This window comes from Poecilia reticulata, linkage group LG1, assembly GCF_000633615.1.
Source record: "Poecilia reticulata strain Guanapo linkage group LG1, Guppy_female_1.0+MT, whole genome shotgun sequence".
Classification (NCBI taxonomy): domain Eukaryota; kingdom Metazoa; phylum Chordata; class Actinopteri; order Cyprinodontiformes; family Poeciliidae; genus Poecilia; species Poecilia reticulata.
The window spans coordinates 20,920,673-20,940,534 of record NC_024331.1 but is presented as its reverse complement, the minus strand read 5'-3'; positions in this window follow the sequence as shown (position 1 = coordinate 20,940,534).

Genomic DNA, 19,862 nt, shown 5'->3' with positions numbered 1-19,862 from the left:
ATTTTTCTGCTGGAAGGTACAACTCTCTAGCGTTACCATGACAATATAGGGCGTTTAAAACCCACGCTTCCCAAACCTACATGTCAGCCCTGGCTGAATGATGTTACTCGATGTGTCACCCAGGCCTCCTGGAGAGCTGAGCACATGGCAACCCTCAGGTGTCCTGAAATACATGTTGGCATATTTATCAGAACGCTGTAAAATTGAAAACCAAAGATATTTTTCAGAACTAATTTCATCCCAATGTCAAAAGCCACCAGCCTGATAAAAAACCAGCCCTTTGTACTACACTTTGCTTCATACAGAGGGTCCGGGCTTTCGGCTATCGAGAAACGATTACTTCCTGGAGGCATGGACTCTGTTGAAGTTTAAATTTTACTCAGTCGCTAACGTTTGTCTGCGATGTACGTAATGCAGCAGTTTGACGCTGTGAAGCTTTCCAGAAATTGCCTGCACTGTAAATCATCCTTCATTGCAAAGAGAGAAATGCTCAGCTGAAGCAGATGGCTGTTAATGTTGATTTAATATCAGGAAGCGTGGCCAACACAGACTGAACAGCTTCTTTCACTTCCTCTGCTGCCATTGCTGAAACAACATGCAGACTACAATTCTAAAACAGCGCGGAAAATCGACGTCATCGTTCACAAACCCTCATTCTGCTCGCCGATTGGCCAGGTAGAAATTCTACTGGAGGGAATCCAAGTAAATAGAAGAAAGCCCAGACTGTACTGTAAGCATTTGAATTGAGTAGAATAGTACAGGAAGGCCTGGCTGACAAGGCAAAGGTCTTTCTCAAGGCTGTAAGCTTTATCATAAATGTGCCACAGTCAGCTTAGAAGGCTCATCTGAAATCAGATAATTTTCCATATTTCTTTGTTGAAAAGGTTTCTTTAACTAGATCATTAATTTCACACCTTTCATACAATCTTTCCATTTCAGCTTCTTGCTGCTCTTGACACAGTGGTTCACAGCATTTTAATTCCTCTTCTTGTCTTGACATTGTGTTGGTATTAAAGATGCAGCCTTGAGGGACGGGGCTAGTTCTTACCTGACTGAAACAACTTTTGTTTGAGCATAAATGAGTTTGTGTCACCTACACTGTTTTTTGCCTGTAGTATGCCTCAGGTGTCTATACTACGGCAACTTCTTCTCTCTATAAATCTCCTCCCCATAGGTTCCATTTTGAGTATATTTATATTTTTATTGCATTGCTCTGCTGGTGATTTCCAAGTTTACATTGCCATGATGCTCACTCTTTTCATCTTTGTTATAATGGCTAAAAACCAAAGTGTGGATGTTTCAAAATGTTTTAGGTTTAATTATAGAGACTAGGGTCATTAATCTGCCTAATCGATGCCACCTGTGCAATAAAACCATGAGATTTTGTCACTTCTTTTCCATTTTAAACTGTAAGTGTCATCACACTAAAATAGAAATGATTGGAAACGAGAAAAAAATATATATATATTTTTAAATCTATCTGTAATATATCAGCTACAGATCTGTTATCTTTACAAGTCACATCTTTTGGTGAGCAGCTTTCCACAACAATTTGGCTTCTTAAGAAAATGCTAATTTTCAAAAAGTGAAGCCCCTTTCTTTTCTATTTGTGCCATGTCTTTATATGAGGCAGCCAACCCATATTCTATTTTACCAATTAGGTAAAATAGAATACCTAATTGGTATTAGGCAATGAATGAAGTTTATTCATTGCACATTTACTCAATGTGCAATGAATAAATTAATGTAGATAAGTTTATTCATTGCACATTGGAATTCGATCTAAAACATACTTTGCTATTTTAAGGCCAAAAGAGGGAAACGCAATAATCCTAGCACTGCTAGAATATCAAATCTTCACACTATAGATCTATGTGTACTGCTAAATGGTTGTGAGGCTGAACGTGTGCATGCAAGTGGAAAAGCAGTCTAAGTTCCCTCATAAAACATCAAAGTGAGGCAAAGCCATAGTAAGGTCTCTGCATCATGCCTGATAAGAGAAAGTTACCATTAAGATGCTTTGCCTCGCACGGATTAAAGAAAAAAGCCCTCTTCCTCGTCTTAAAATGCTTTTTCTGAGACGTCTTTCCTTATTATTCTTCTACTTTTGTGCTGGGGCATCAACTTTTATGTAGTTTATTGGTGTTGGGGTGTATTATCCACCACCAGTAACTCCGACATAAGCTTTCTATTTGTCTGTTGTAGAGATTTGAAAGGAAAAAGAAGTCTACATGCCAAATGCGTATGATGTTTGGCAGTGTGATAGGAGAAATACTCCATCTGTAACCTTAAATAACCCTTGTATTTTCACAAATTCAGTGTTGATGATTCACAACACAATATTGAAAAGTAGTGCTTTTTTTGTAACTGAAAGTTGTTTTCCTTAAATGAATGAAATAGAATATGTTTTTTGGCTTAACTAGCAAGTATCACATTAGCGTCGTATACATCACATTGGAATCATAGTGACAATTAAGTTGCTTTTTATTCAATTATCTTTGCTTGTTATTACAACAACCTGCCATCAGAAGACATGGAAAAACATGAGAGCCCACTAAGTATTCAATCTATCATTAACTGTTCACATATCAGTCTTCCTTTCTGATTTAATTGCTAATCACCTATAAAAATAAACTGTTAATCAAAAAACAATTTCAACAAAAAATTTCCTGACAGGATAACTAAAAGTTAAGCTCTACATAAATCTGTACTTTGTGAAACAGTGCTTACCACAGGCCATGTAGAACATAAAGACCAAAAGTAAACTTTTTTGGCTGCTATTGCTCTGCCTTCTGTTGGTCTGTTACATAAAATCATGTTAGAATACGTAGACATGCATGCTTTGTTGTTAAAAATGGATTCAAGGGATATGCAGCACAAACCTTTGCAAGCCATGGTACATAGTGTGACTTGACCTACTTCACTTTCTGAAGCACCTGAAAAAAATGTTTTGCAGTCTCTGTTAAAAACTTTTACCAAACAAAATTAAAATCTGTTGTTTTATGTATGAAACCAACACATCATATATAAAAACATGGACGTACCCAGCTAAGTATATTATTTTGACTTGAACGCAGTGATTAAAAAGAATGCAAGTAAAGGATCGATCTTTGTAGTTAGAGATTCTTCCTACCTTTCTCTACAAATTTGATTATATTTTCATGGAAAATATAATCATTGATCACACTGATTATAGTCACATTTGTGCACCAAAATAAAGTGTCAATTGATCTGTCAATAGTTTGATTCTGTGACTCACGGTGAAAACATGGTTTGAGTTTATAAATGAAGCAGCAGATGGCACCGTCATTAGATGTGAGTCGGGTTTCAAGAAGAATCAATACAATTCTCTGTATACAGCCACGAAAATTAATGCCAGAAGATTGTCTTCCTGCGCAATTGAATTAGATCAACGTGAACACATCTTCACGAGCTCTGAGTGATGAACAAGAGCGGATTTTCATGCATCACATTTTAATGATGCCAGCTACAAACCTGGGTTTCTTTATGACATAATGAACTGTTCAACATGTTATTTAAAGAAACGAGCAAAAACGCTAACAAGAAAAACACACGTTTCAAAGTAACTGAATAGCACAGGAACGTCCCACCAGGCCCAGAGTGTAACTCAGCAAGTAAATGAACAGGTGTGAAATAAAGTAATTGAAGTCTATTAGTTTAGAAAGGTGTTTAAAGTCATTACTAAGTCTTTGGGAATCCAGAAAAGTTGTGGAAGCCATTATCTACAAGTAGAGAAAACAACAAATAACCAGTTTTATATCAGAATGTTCTATCATGGTGCATTTTGTTTACCTATAGGTTTATATTTTTGATCTCTCTTGTAGCAAAGGTATAGAATAAGACTGAAATAAACATGACTAAAGGCATTTCTTATATTCTTTTCCCATTTATTGCGAAACCTAATACATTACATAAATGAGGCCACAAAAGGTCAGATTAATAAAACATGTAAATGAAGAATCGCATAAGCTACAACAAGAAATAGATGGGAGAAAAGAGAGAAACAATTTCAACAAATTGCTTTTCTAAAAAAAATTAAAAGGAACAAAGTGTATTTTTCAGTTGTTTTTTAAACTATGGGTCCCAATGGTCATTTTCAAAAAGGCCAAAGATCAAAAACTGAAGTTTCTTTGGTAAAGCAGTTTTCACCGGTTGACATTTTGTCCCAAACTATCTGTAAACATGCTTTTTCCGAAGAGGAAAATGAAAGTAGAAGCACGCTTTTATAAATATGAGATGGGAACATTCCATGTAAAGATACACTGGGAATTTCATATTATACATGTACAACATTTTCCACTTTAGAAGAAAGTCAACACACTTGATCAGACAATCACACATGATAGCATAAATCAGCCATGACAAGTTCTGTTGACTGGTGAAGACTTAAGTAAATGTAAAATTATTTTGTCTCTAAAAAATTTAATATTACAGAATATATTCTCTCGAATTCCTGGCATAGTGAGGTATACTGGAGTTTTCAGAAATGTCCCAAAACACTCTAATTTAAAAACTGCTTTATTGTAACATCTAATCCAACTCAAAACATCGTATGATGTTGCATATCATCTTGTTATAGAAGTGCATTATCATCCAACCTGGACAACATTATTAAACCCGCATTTGCCCTTTTATTAATTCAGGTTTTTTTGCTATATGCAAAAACTGATTAAATTCTTACTCTACGAGTCCTCAGGTACAATAAATGCATATATAAATTCCTTATTTGCCTTTGGATAATATACAAATCTAGTTAGTGTGTAAATCAAGAAGCACATATACGTGTATATAAGTGTGCCATATAGCTAAACATCTTAAACCCCGCTCACAAGGCCACAGCAGTTTTTGCTTTGAAACAAAATTCTTATCTATGGTCATGAGCTTTGGGTCATGACCGAAAGAACGAGATCACGGGTACAAGCGGCCGAAATGGGTTTCCTCCGCAGGGTGGCTGGGCTCTCCCTTAGAGATAGGGTGAGAAGCTCGGTCATCCGGGAGGGACTCAGAGTAGAGCCGCTGCTCCTCCACATCGAGAGGAGCCAGTTGAGGTGGCTCGGGCATCTGGTAAGGATGCCTCCTGGACGCCTCCCTGGTGAGGTGTTCCGGGCACGTCCCACCGGGAGGAGGCCTCGGGGAAGACCCAGGACACGCTGGAGGGATTACGTCTCTCGGCTGGCCTGGGAACGCCTTGGGATTCCCCCTGAGGAGCTGGAAGAAGTGGCTGGGGAGAGGGAAGTCTGGGCCTCCCTTCTGAAGCTGCTGCCCCCGCGACCCGACCCCGGATAAGCGGAAGAAAATGGATGGATGGATGGATGGAACAAAATTCTTACATTTCAAAATGGTTTTCTGTCTGATCTGTTAGTTGTAAATTTAAAATGATAAAAACCAAAGAGCGAACCATACACAGCATAGTCTTTTAGTTTTTATATTATGGTGCTCAGTGAGATCGTTTTATAACCTTACCCAGCTTTAAATTTCACATCATCATCCGTTATGCATCTGCTGTTCTTTTGTGCTCATAATGCTGCATGTTTACTAATGTTCTCTAACCTTTGAGTGTTTTAGAAAGGAACTACAGTTAGACTGACATGAAATTACACAAGTACACTCTTTCTAACAATAAAGTGGCTTCTCAAGACACTAGATTGCATTGTTGGTGTTTGTAGATAATGTTAAACACTTTTGTAATTATGTGCTACTTTGAGTTTGTACATTGCATAATGTTCAAGTTAGAATAAAATGCAGTGCTTTTGTCTTTGAGAATTTGATTCGGTTTTTTCAATGTCATTTTATTTATGTAGCGCAAAAATAACTGATGTTGACCAAATTGCTTTGCAGTTCAAATAAGTAAAGCAAAATGACAATAATAAGACCAAGAAAAAATATTTAAAAGGTTAAAACAAGATGCAAATATACTCCATAATTGTCATTAAGTCAGATAACTGTCAAATTTGAGACGTATGTTTCCTGTGATGCTCATTGGTGACGTGTTCAGCTTTGTACCCACTAACTGGCCAGGGTTATTAATTATTGAAGATAAGAGATCGTGCCAAATCTGTTAGTGCAAAATATCACAGCATGACATTTTATTTAATTTCGGGTCAGATATTGTGTATTTTTGATACAAATCAGCAAATAAGAACTTTCTAAACTTTGGTAACTTGAGGCACATTCACTTTTACAATCTTTTAAGCAGACCTTATGTATGACTGTTCTTTTTCCAGTCCCGTGATTGTTGTTGTTTTCCTGCAGTACTGTTAAATCAAAAATCAAGAAAGTCTCACATGAGCTTAGGGATTCATATCTCCTCACACACCAGTTTTACTCCAGCCTGCACCTGGACATGTGGTTATCATTTCTGTCAAAGGATGGTTTCTTTCCAATAGCTACCATGTAGCTGAGTTTACAATCAGCAAGTTCACAACTTCCCATTGCTAGAGGAAAAAGGACAGCAAGGAGAACGTGGAGATTTATTTCTCTCTTACATTTATCCTTTGAACAGCCTTGCCCCTTTCCTGACAACTTACTGAAAGTTGTCAAAAAAACCTGATAAACTTGGTAAAAGTGTAAAATATCAAACTATAAAAAATATCATATTTCTATAACAGAAAAAAAAACAAAAACAAAAAGTTGACAATGCAAGACCTAATTTGGAGTAAATTCTACCGGGGTGAGGGGTTACAACAGAAAACAGATTAAATATGATAGGCCAAAGTTTCAGGTGCCTCTAAAATTGTCGTTTTGCGCATTTGCAGGTCAGACATTGACAATTGTAACCAACTTTTATTGTAATATTATAGGTGAAGACTTACAGTGGTCCTTTTGGTATCACATATCAGTGATGTCAGTACATGGTGCAGTGACTACAAAAAACAAAAACTAACAAATGTTAATGTGAGATTGTTTTAGTCCTTAAAAAAATAGAAAATGTAAAGAACTGTTCAGCCATTTTCAATGAATAATGTAAAGGCACTTAACACTGATCCATCAACCAATTAGAAAATAAAATCTTTAGACACATACCAGTCTGCAGCAGAGATATTTTTTTTAATTCAAATCTATAAAAGTTCTATTTATATAACTTTGATTTAAAAAAAAGCATCTTCAGGGTGATTTGCCAGTGTCTGCTTTACAGCTGTAATATGTAATAAAACATGTGATTTTTTTTAATTGGAGAAATAACTGAGTATGTTTTCTTCTCATATTTTCAAAGCTGAGTGGCCTTTTTGACGTTTTCAAATGACATTCCTCTTTATGAACTCTCTTTTCGAGCTTAATGAACTGCTGGAGAATTTTAATTACTTGCTATGAATTAAATTACTTATAATTAACAAAACATTTTAAAAAATAAAAGTTTGAAAATATAAAACTCAATAGACAATTTGTCATCTGAAACTAATGGTAAGAAGGCTGTGCTATTTGTCTCAAGCCAAAAACTGTAAAAAGAAGAGCTAATACCTTTCAGACTGAGACAGGCACATGTGTCTTTTATCATAAAAAAAAAAATAAAAATAAAAAATCAGCTTTTCTTTGTGATATATGCTGTAATTTGTCATGTGGTTATAATGAAATAGTTCATAAATCCCATGATTAAAGAGTTGTGTCATTGTTGAGGTATGTCATAATGTCTAGCTGAGCTAAGCAATTTTTCTTAATCTAAACTAGTGATAATAAATAAGACAAAAAACCCAAACTTTGACAGTATTATGAAACAAAACAGCTTATTGATGTTTACTCTCCTCAAGCACTGCAACAGTGAGTCAAACCATTATTAATTAAAGATGGAGACCATTTGACTGTGTCTGAATGTGGTTGCATCTGTACATAAATATAACAACTTTTTACTCTGAAACATTTAAATGTCTCCAGGCACTATGCAAATAAACTGATTTGAAGGTGATCGCTAAGGCAGTGAAGAGAACAGTTCTCAGTTGTCAACTGTTTCACCATTTTAACAAAACTTCTCGTGACTAAAAAGGCAGCACAGCAAAACACATATCAGCTCTTATTCATTAGAGAAGACATGCAGGAAAGAGGTTAGTAAGAAGGCATATCCATCCATGTTTTGGCCAACTGAATGACTGAACACATTTTTAGAATTCATGACAGCTTTTTGGATTCTCCAAAGTGACAGCTTATCGTGAAGTTCCTGAAAGAACTTTGGATGAAGAACTTTGGATGTCTATTTGTTTAGTCCTCTTCAGAGTCACAGAGAGGCTGGAGCCTAAAACGACAGTCAATATTGTCAATATGCAAGAGATGGAGTACAACCCAGTTATCCATCCATCCATCCATCTTCCCTCATTCCCTCCCATCCTCTACTTATCTGAGACAGAGTGAAAGAGAGAACAGGAAGTAAACCTTTCCAGTAACACCCTCCATTACATTCTGGAAGATCCCATATCCTTTCTTTATGACTGAACCTGGCCACCTCATGGAGGAAGCTTCTTTCTGTCACTTGTACCTGGGAGTTTGTGTTTTTAGTAACGATTCATATCTTACAATGGGCACCAGCACCCCTCACGACCCCACTGAGGGAAAAAGGGTGCAAGAAAATGGATGGATGGATGGATGGATATCTTACAATAGCAGGTGAGAGTTGGAAAGTTGGTACATCAGGAAATCAAGAGCTTCACATTTCAAACTTCCAGAAAACAACAAAATGCTGAAACACCGAGTTCTTTCAAATCAAGTAAAAAAAAAAACTCATCTGGTTTGAGTTGCCTTTGATTAATAATACCTGGAACATCATAATTTTAGTCTGTATTCTAACTTTTCATCACCTTCTTTTCTTTACTGTGCCACTGCGACGGAAAGCACCTTCCATTATGTTGCTGAAATGTGCTATGAAAACTATATCATAGTTCTTTGTCAAATACATTTTGGGTGTTTTGTGTTATGGTCCACTAGTTGTTTTTTGCTTGTTTGTTTTAGTAATTATCTAAGCTACAATCTAATGCCAATAGTCCCTCAGTTAAACTTTTCAATAAGTTATATTGCTAATAAGAAAATTGCAAATTAAAGTGATTAGTTCAAGTAACTTGGTGGCATTTGCAGCTGACAGTAGGATAAAGTAGGGGACGGATAGATGGATTGTGACGGCATCTTCATTTGTCTGGGAACTTCTCTAGGCCGCTATGCTATAGAAATAGCTCAGCCAAAAAGCAAAGCTTTCAATTTACTGGTTTGTGTACTTTACGACCCTGAGCTATGGACATGAGATATGGATTATGACAGAAAGAACAAGATACGTGATACAACCAGCTAACGTAAGCTTTCTTTGTGAGTAGGGAGATAGAGAAGAGGCGGAAATCTATGTCATCTGTGGGAAGCTTTAAGTAGAGCCACTGCTCCTTCGAACTGAAAGAAGTAAAATGAGGGTGGTTGGCATCGGATCAGGATGGCTCCTAGACATCCCCTTTCAGAGTTTGTCAGGCCCTGGACTCTGGAAGGGGACCACAAATTCCTTGTTGCCTGAAAAAGGCCTCAAATTCACCCAGAATGAGCAAGAGAGTACCACAGGAAAGAGAGACACCAAGGTTTCCCTCCATAGTGTAGTTCTTTGTGCTTCTTTAAACTACAAGTTGCTATACCTGTACTTTGAAAACTCTTGTACATGGCCGGTAGCAGGAGCAGGACAATCGGACTAACCACGGTGGGGATGGCCCCGACCCTGGTTTAGGCCTTTATGCTATCAAAATGTGGTAAGGAATTTTGTGTGAAAATATGTAATAGTGCAACAATGTGCAAATAATATTATATAGTTCAGGAAGAAAAACATAAGCCCAATATTTAAGTTACAGAAAAGCTTTTCTACTATTTTAACACCACAAACAAAACTGTCCTTGGAGTGGTGGGGAATAACCCCCACACCCACATCTCTAACACAAAGCGGTTTGGCCGGTGACACACCTTCTGACTTTGAGTTAATTAAACCACTAGTAGAGTTTAAAATGCTACAGGCAGAAAGAGCACAATATGGAGCCTCAATCTGTCCCTCCACTCTGGGTCAGCCAGCCTCCATCACTTTGATGTAAAGTAATGATACAGCGACAGTCACCTGGGGAACAAGCTGCAAGCTGCAAGTACAGCCTACCTACACACTACAACTGGCCTGGACCGCTCTCGTCTCTGGGTCTTTTGCTCTGATGGCGCCAACCAACCCAGCATTTTCTGTCAGGGACATGTTGTGTATGTTTGCAAGTGTAATACCAAAGTATGGAGAAGAAAAGGTCAGGGGAGTGGAAGAGAAGAGTAAGGAAGAAGATTAATCATTTAAGTGGTCGATATTAACTAATTTCCCATTAGTTACAGAATGCCGAGGGAATATCTTGCCCTGGTTCAAAGCTGTCTGCAACCCTTGTACATTGTCTACTCTTTGAGCAAATTCTAGAGATAGCTGAGTAATGACTACACTCCACCTGCTAAACTTAAACAAGTCAGACTGAAAACATATTCAATAGATTTCACATATCTTGCTTTTAAGTTAACTGATGCCACCATCACACCTTCGCATGTCTGCCTTTTATATCAGTGATGTAGGAAGATACAAAACATTGAATAAATTATTCTCAAACATCACCTGCCTACACATTTGACACTATAGCATATCCAGCTAAGTAAAGCTGCCACAAACCCTTGAAGACCTGCTGAAGAATTGTGTGGTGTTAGTTGCAACGTAGAAAGGGCACACGTACTCCAGATGTACTATATTGTGATGGAATTAATGTGAACAATCATGTAATAGCATCACTTCCAATGCTATGATATGCAGATGGTCTGCAGATGGAGATTTGCCCACTTCCAACTTCTAAATGGGTGGAGTAGCTTGATTTAAAGGATGACTCCAGCCAACCGAATTTACTCTGCATTTGAGTAAGGGTGCATTCACACCAGTCCTGTTTAGTCCACTTTAACTGAACTCTAGTTTGTTTGCCTAGAAAGTCCAGTTTGTTTGGGGAGGTGTGAATGTGCAGTCGAACTTTGATGCAGAACATAAAAGCAAACTTTAGTACGTGTAAAAACCTAGGCGTCAGTTCGATTAACGTGAACTCTGGTGCAGTTCAAATGTGAATGCAAGCGAACTGGATACCGTTCCAAAAGCAAGACTATAGTGCTGTGCAGGGCATACTGGATAGATACAATAAAAACAATCATGCATGTATAGTGCTGGCTGGAGAAATGACTCATGGTCATTTCACAAAGACAAGAGAAATCCAAAAACCACTAAAATCTGACCAGACTATTTTTGTTAAGATGGGCGCTCAGTGTATGCATGCTGGATTTTTCTTTGAGGTTTTTATGTTGTTTCCTTCAGTGACTCTCAGTCCTGCCCCACCGCAGGAGGGCATGAACAGGTTTTTTTCAAAAGGTTGTGCTTGTTTGACACAATGCTGTCAATTGAACCATGCTAACTGAAAATGTAACAAGATATATTTTTCTTCATGAGTCTACTGAACTAGCAGGTGTGAAAACATCCTAATCCAGTTAAATAATATTTGACCTCTTCAGGGTACACTCAGAACATTGGATTTTTATCCATACACTACTGTCAAAAATAATCTAACCCACTCTTACTTAGTGGAACAGAGTAAATTCAGTTGCAGAGGTGATACACACATTTCATAGACAAGATATGACTTGATGTTCCTCAGAACCTTTAATTTCTTCACATTTATAGTATTTCAGTACCGTATATTAAACAATGCTTTTGATATGTCAACATGGGTAGATAGGACACAATATATTAAGAGTAAGACAAGATAAAAATTAATTGCTGGATAATAGAATAAACCTCGCCCTAAAGTCATATGTGTGTGAGACTTAGAAGCCTTCTTGTAAACCTGGATTATTGAGGTACTTTTGGTTTAACACCACAAACAAACAAAAAAATGGGACAGTACATCCTGTTCAAAGAACTACTGAAATAATGTGTTCTCTGGTAATGTCTGCAAAAGCGTTTTGTCTGATGGGATTTATATGGACTTGCATGCCATGAAGAATTTGTGAAAATTCAAATCCGTTTTCCTCCACTCTTAACATTTTCAAAACACAAAAGGAGTCATTAGGTGTATAAAATAATGTCTAACCTGAACATTACATTTATTTCCTTAATGAAAACCTTTGAATTTTAACCTTGTAGCATTGCTCATCTTACAGAATTACTATTCATCTCCGGTGTTTCTTGTTTTTTCTCTCCTTTCTTTTGTACCCATTATTCACCCATCTCTCTCTTTCTGACAGTCATACAGGCTATTCTCTCTTCTTTTTTTGTCTTTACCTTCCATTTTTTATTTTATTGGCTGCATCTCTCTTACATTCCTGTGCACACTCTCGTTACCATAACAACCATTGAATCCTGTGCCCTTCAAAACAATTAGCATTCTACACTGCTGCTCCTGCCGTCCCTAACCATATCTGCCCTTCGCGGGAGCTCATGGATCCTGGAACAAAATGGAGTGTAAAGAAAATAGGCTGTACCAAGGTACCTTTATAATTATGGCAGACATAAGTCCAAAGGGCAGTGCTGCATTGTTTGCACACAGACAATACATTTTCCAGCTACTCAGGATGGTCTGATAAAAGGCCGTTGGTCTCTGGCCGGAAATAGTCTGGACTGCCATGATTATGCTTTAAGTCTGATCCGGGATGAATTATGCCTCAAGTTCTTTACCTCAGCGTGTGAAAATATAATTTTGCTGTTAAGACTGTTTGCTTTTTTTAACTCCTTTCTGAGGAAGAGCTTAAAGCAGTGGCCCCCAAACTACGGCCTGCGGGCCGGATCCAGCCCGGCTCCACATTTGGTCCGGCCCCCTGAACAATACCAGAGAGCATTTAGATTTTTTTTCACCTACCGTATTTTTCGAACTATAAGCCGCTACTTTTTTCCTAAGCTTTGAGCCATGAGGCTTATAGCCCGCTGCAGCTTATATGTGGATTTTTCTTCAACCACCAGGGGGCTCGTTAGCAGGAAGTGAATCACTGGAAGTCAAAATTGGAAATAAAAGAAGAAAGCGCCCATTAAAACGGAATTTAATAGGGAATTGGAATTTGAGAATGTTTTTGATCAGTTAAATAGCATTGAGGGGAAAAGAAGATTTTTCTTTTTTTTTTTAAATACTGGGATCAGAATTTGAGGCATAGATATTAGAATCCAATAGATGGCAGTAGTGCACCAATAATGAATGCAAGCTGCCATTGAAATCTAAAGAAGAAAGCACCTATTTTCATTTAGCACATGCTAGTAGCAACACGAAGGATCAGCACTTTTACTGTTACAGTTACCATTCGGAAACTACCGTAATCAGTTCAGTTAAATCTTAACTTGGCAACTTTTTCTTTTTCAACCGTAATAAATGTGATATTCATTTGACCTGTTATGACTCAAATTTTGGGTGTCCATCCCCTCTGCTGCTGCTGCATCGTTGTGGAAAACCTGGAGCAGAAGAGATATCTGCGGTCGGTTTATAGTCCGGTATTTACGGTATAAACCGGTATTTATTTCATAAATACCGTTATTTCTTGAATTTTTTTCTGTGAAGAACCCAGAGAGGGTTATTTGAATGTGCTTTCTGGAAAACAATACATTTTTATATTTAGGCACTCCTGCAAATGTCACACTTTTTCTGTTACAAACCGACTCCGGCCCCCCACCAGAGAAGGGAAAAGTTATGTGGCCCTCACAGGAAAATGTTTGGGGACCCCTGGCTTAAAGCATAACACCTATTAGCTGACCTTGCTCTTTGTTGAGGCAAATGGGTCAGACTGGAGCCACAGTCTGCCATTTGTACAGTTACTTCCAAGTAGGATTATTAATATAGCAATAAGGATTCACACAATTTAGCAGTTTTTAGAGCTGCTGTGTTGTAGCAAGACGTTCCTGGATAGAAATCACTTCCCCAAACATACTAGCAACAGGAACAGCAGCAGTGTTGGGTGTGGGGTAGCATTATTGTCCTCCTCTGTTTGAGCAACAGTCAAACTACCTCCCGACAAAGAGCTTTTCTGGAGTGAATGTTAGTGACGTGCATTTGTGAAGACTGCACGCCATCATGTCACCATGACAAGCAAAATACTAACAATGAAAACAGAAAATCGATTTGTCCACTTGACTGTTCTGCAAATTTGTTTTCTGTACGATTTCAACATTTGTATGGACAAAATCGCAAAATGTATGCATTGCCTGGTCAAATACATGAGAGGAGGACGAGGCGAGGCAGTTAAGAGCTGTGCCTCACCTCTTATGTTGTGTCACACTCACTGACTGACGTAGGCAGTTGCTCATGCCCATTGCTGTCTCTTTTTATCGGCAATAGAGATGTTTGATTACGCATGTACCAACACGTGACGTTTCTCAATGCCATATATTTGAATGTATGGCATTCAAATATATATAATATCTATAATATATATAGAGTATTCACTTTTTCCACATTTTGCTGTTACATTCTTATTGCAAAATGTATGAAATTAACCTTTCTAAAAATTCTACACAAAAATATTGCATTATGTCAACAATGACCTGTTTTGCACATTTATATTTAAAAAAAACAAAAACAAATTTACGTAAGTACTCACAGCCTTTGCTTAATATTTTGTTGATGAAGATCAAAATTGAGCCATTTCCAGTGATTATCCTTGTGTTTCTACAGTTTGCAGTGAGTCCACCTGTAGTAAATAAGCAAGTTCATTGGACTTGCTTTGAGAAGGCACCCACCTGTCTATACAAGGTGCCACAGTTGACAGTGGAGTTCAGAGGTCAAACACCAGGCATGAAATCAATGGAATTGTCTATAGAACTCAAAGACAGGATTGTCTTGAGGCACAAATCTGGGGAAAGATACAAAAAACATTTCTGCTGGTTTGGAGTAATTGAGCTCTCTACCCTCCATCATTGGTAAATGGAAGAAGCTTGGAAAGGCCAATGCTCTTCCTAGAGCTTCCGGCCATCTAAACTGAGCTATGTGGGGAGAAGGGCCAAGCCGAATGACCAACTTGATTGCCATTCTACCAAAGGTCCAATGTTCCTCTATGAAGACACAGAAAAACCTTCCAATAGGACAGCCATCTCTGCAGCAATTCACTTATGGTTGAATGGTGAGATGGAAGCCACTCCCTATTAAAAGTCACATGGCAGCTCATGTAGAGTTTGCCAAAAGGTGCCTGAAGAACTCTCTGACCATGAAAAACAAAATTCTCAGGTCTGATGAGAAAAAGATTGAACTTATTTGTGTGTTAGGTGTCGTGTTTGGAGGAAATTAAGTAGGACTTCACAACAGGCGAATACCATCCCTAAAGTGAAGCATGGTGATGGCAGCATCATGCTATGGGAATTATTTGCTATCCTCCTTGGTGATTATCTCTGTTGAGGCAACCAGTTTTTTTCCCACCAAAGTGACAGAAAATGTATGGAAAAGTGTGTAAAATATATGGCACATGGCCTTCACATACAAGTGAAAAGTAAGATTATCTTCTAATAAAAAAGAAAGATCACAAAAAAGACCCTAACAATACAATTTTAAAAAGACTAATGTGACCTTATATGAACTTCTTTGTTTTTCTTGGTTTGTATTAGATGGTGCAGAGTAAATTTAAAGTATAATTAAAGTGTTTTAAAACAACTAAGTGTTTTAAATAATGACCAGATTTAAATGTAACCCTCTATTTTGAGTGTTTTATGGTTACAACAATACATCCAAACCCAACTAGAACGCCACTGGTAAATACTAGTAAAGATCATGTAAATGGAAGGGGGTAAACAATTTTGCCCCAGAAAACTACCACAATTTCCAAAGGTTTATGCAGTCACAACATGCCTCAAGACTGAACAACTTGAGTTTTCTTTTTTTTCACTCCTTGACCATATTATGTAGAAATGTCTGTTTGAGCTTCGAGGCTCTGACTGGTAACACCCACATGTCAGCCTTTTAGCCTGTGTGAGGCATATGGGAGTGGAAGGCATCATCGTCAGACACCCATTAGAAAGAATAAATGCTCTGACAGAACATGCTCTCACAGGAAATGAGGGGATGCCTCAAGCCTTCTATCTGTTCCCAAGATCTGTTCAGCTGCACTGCACACAATGTTTTCAATTGAGTTAGCGGTTCAGAATGGATTCAATCAATTAATGTGACATTGTTGCAGACCGGCAGTCAAATGGAAACATTAAATCATCTTTCCAAGTGTTCTAGCACCAATACACCCCCACGGAGCAACCATTTGCTTGCAGAGTGATGCAGATTAATTTCCCTAAACATTCTAATTGCTTAATGAAGCTTTTTCAAACAGCAGAATTGTTTTCAGCCATAGAACCCTTCAAGATGCACCCAAAGTGATATTTCAAGGCAGCCATCTAAAAAATATTCACTGAACTTGTAAGTAGTAGCATTCACATTTAGCACTTTATGCATGCTTTAAACAAATGAGCAGGCAATGACTGATACAATAGCAAAAGTGAAAAAAAAGACATTTTGCAGAACTTTTCATTGTTTTGTGAATGTCAATCTTACCCTGTGGGTAATTTTAACATTCAAACTGAAACATGTTACTCACCGCAAAATTAGAATCTTCTCAATTATAGAAGTATTCTTCTATTTCTTTAAGGAAACCAATATAAAGTTTAAACGTAGTAAAGTTTTGCTATGCATCTTCTCTTTTGTAGCTACAAAATGATTCCACACATTGCCTATTTTCAGTGTTCTAGTGTGTTTAAATTAGTTAAAAAAACAAAACAATTAATTAAAAATCACAGATATGTCAGGTTTGGTCGAACATTGTGTGGTGAACAGCCACATGGGAAGTACAACGCACCACACATCGACAAATTTCACTCGCGAACATTCGGATGTCAGACTTGAATCTCAAAAACCTCTCAAGATCAAATGTGAGTTCAGAGTAAACAAACATGGCCGACTAGCAATGAGCAATGCTGATAGTTTTTAAGTTATTTTGTCTCCTGTGTATCTTGGATTTCTCTCCATGTTTGAGTAACTTTGCTTTATGATTGGTAAAACTTGGCAGGATTATGAATCGCTGTACCCATTGGATGGAGAGCTGGTTGTGTGTTAACCTGACGGTGGGGTGTTAGTTGAGTAGGGGCTCAGTACTTCAGAGTACGAAAGAGCCAAGATAATGCAATGTGTTGAACATCCCTGATTTGAGATTGGAGCGGTCCAAATGCTATTCCGAGCAGCCGAGGTCACTCTTAGCGAACCAGACATAGCAGGAATATCTCATAAGATAATCTTTAGAGAGTCATCACAATAATCAGAGCATCCTTAAGATTGTCTGAAGAGGAAGACTGGGTCAAAAATCTGTACAATTATCTTGCTATGTGAAACCTCAAATGAATATAAAAACTGAAAATAGCTAACAGAGGAGAAAAGACAAACAGCAAGATCTAAGGGGCAAAAATAATAGAATGATCCTAAACAAACGGCATAAAACACAAAACACCCATAGATCATGACAAGTTGTACTATAAATTTGAAAACAATGAGCGAGACACTGTAATAAGGGGGGAATAATGTAGAATTTATTAAAAAAAACTGAACAGGAAGTAGTTTTTTTTTTTAAAGAGCATTACTTTGTTCTCAGTGTCACCACCCCTCATTAGTAAGTTGGGGATGTGCATCAATTGGTGGTGATGACTCTGCAGATGTCTGTTAAAGGGTCAGGTAGGGTTTATCTGCTAAAGCAGTTTCAGTTTGGTTTCTGGCATAATAAAAAAAACATGAAGGGCCTATCTGATTTAGTTGCCTTTAGAGATACCCCAGGGCTATATCACTTGAAACATATCTTACATTGAACATTTCTATAATTTAAAATCTGTTTTGTATTCAGTTTCTTCTGGTGATTGGTGTGTTGGGAGTTAGTTTATTAACATAATTCTTAGTCATCCTCTTGCTATAATCTGTATTCAGATTCATGACAAACTTTTTCATAGCATACTGCTCTGCAAGGCTCATTGCAACTCAAGCCTATATTGTTGCTGTTAATACTAATGGTAATATGAAGGTACAGATAATGTTTCAACCATAAAAACAAGCTGATGATGATCAAATACCACACTGTGTTTAAAACAAGTGAAGCTGTAGGCAGTGTTTCAAAATCCAGTTAAATCAGTGACTGAGGTCGGTTCTGTGCACCGTGTTTGCTAGCAACTGTGGGAGGACAAAAAAAAAAGACAACCAGCTCATTTTATTTCATGTTTAATCCAAATTTTGATGAATGTTGAAGTTCAGTGTTGTTTTTGTCTTTAATTAGGCAGCCAAAAGTGAAACTAACTTGGTAGTTTTAAACTTGGAGCTAACAGCATTTTAATTGGTTTTCCTCTGTTCTATTTTCCAGTCCAGCTAAGCGTTGGTGCTGAGATAGCACAGCTTTTTGGGTGCTTTCACCTGCAGAAAAAAACAAAACGGTATGTGGATTAGAACAGGTGGAAAACATTCCCAGGGAGTCAATATTTCAGATGGAGCCATCCAGAAGAGCAACCTGAACCTGCATTACTGATGGAGAAAGCCATTTATCAACATTTGGAAAAACTGTGAAAAAATGTAAAGTCAGGCAGGAGGAAAAAATTGCAAGAAACATTTCAGGCCTATATACTGCAGCAAGTATTAAAAATGGGTGAATGGGACGAGCGGATGGCTACACCAAGGCTGACACTCCCCTGATGAAATGTACAGAAAAGCCCCTTGTAGTAGTGCAGCTTCCTTCAGCCACATAGTTACTCTCTCAATGGGCCATGAATTTGCTTCGAGTGACTGTCAAAGTTCCCCCAGATTTCTTGAGACACGGAGAGTCTGACAGTAGCTTCTCATCATTGCTGGCATCGATGTTCCACAGAGCAATGGAAAGTCAGTCTCTCTGTGTCCTCTGACCCTCCCCGTCACATTTCCGCAGGGCCACCCCTGCAACAATCATTGCCTATTCACCCATCTGTTGTATTTTTCAAACCCACCAGAAGGGAGGCTTTTGGGAGACTTTTAGGATGTGGTCATCATTCTGAGCGCAAGGCTTAACAGAATCTGACTGTACGCTTTCAGCCAGGAGGTTTTTTTTTTTACCACAGTGAAGGTTTGTAACAGCATGAAGGCCTGCAGAGTATAGACTATTTCTTCTGTACAAATGTAAGCCTTTTGTTTTTGAGCATAATAGCATACAAGAAATTGTGTTTCAACTTAAGGTGTGGTATGATTCAGAAATACATCTAAATATGATGTTTAGATTTGTAAAGAATTAAAAATGTTGTTCTTCGTTTTGCTCTACAGGTTCTTTCAGTAGAGATCAGCATCCTGTCTTTAAACATTCTCTTTCTCTGCATCTTTTAAGGAGGCTAAACAGGAACTATATGCAGACTTGACCAGATTTTCTGTGACATCCACAAATGCAGGGTCCAGAAAGATTCATTTTCTTATCTTCTGCTATCAAGTTTGGCATTCAATAAAATACTAAAAGAAGATTACAACATGAACACTGACATCTAAAGAATCTTGTAAAAGCATTCATAAACCATGATGAGTTAATATATTTTACTTGTAGTTTAATATCTTTCCTCATTGTTTGGTCTATTGTAAAGTGGCAGAATGAATGCACGCATTACATTATTTCTCATGTGTTTGTTCAACATGTAAACATAATTTTAAAAGATGACCATTTCTTTTTATCATCTTCTCCTTCATTTGCATTGAGATGTTTGGTATGTTCTTTATAATTAGAATTCTCCGACAAGAAATAGAGTTTATGCAAGTTTGCAACAAAGTATTTTTGTGGAGTAATGGTTATTGCAGTCATGGAGACAAAATCTCTTTTTTGTGTCTCACTAAAAGAGTTTTAAACTT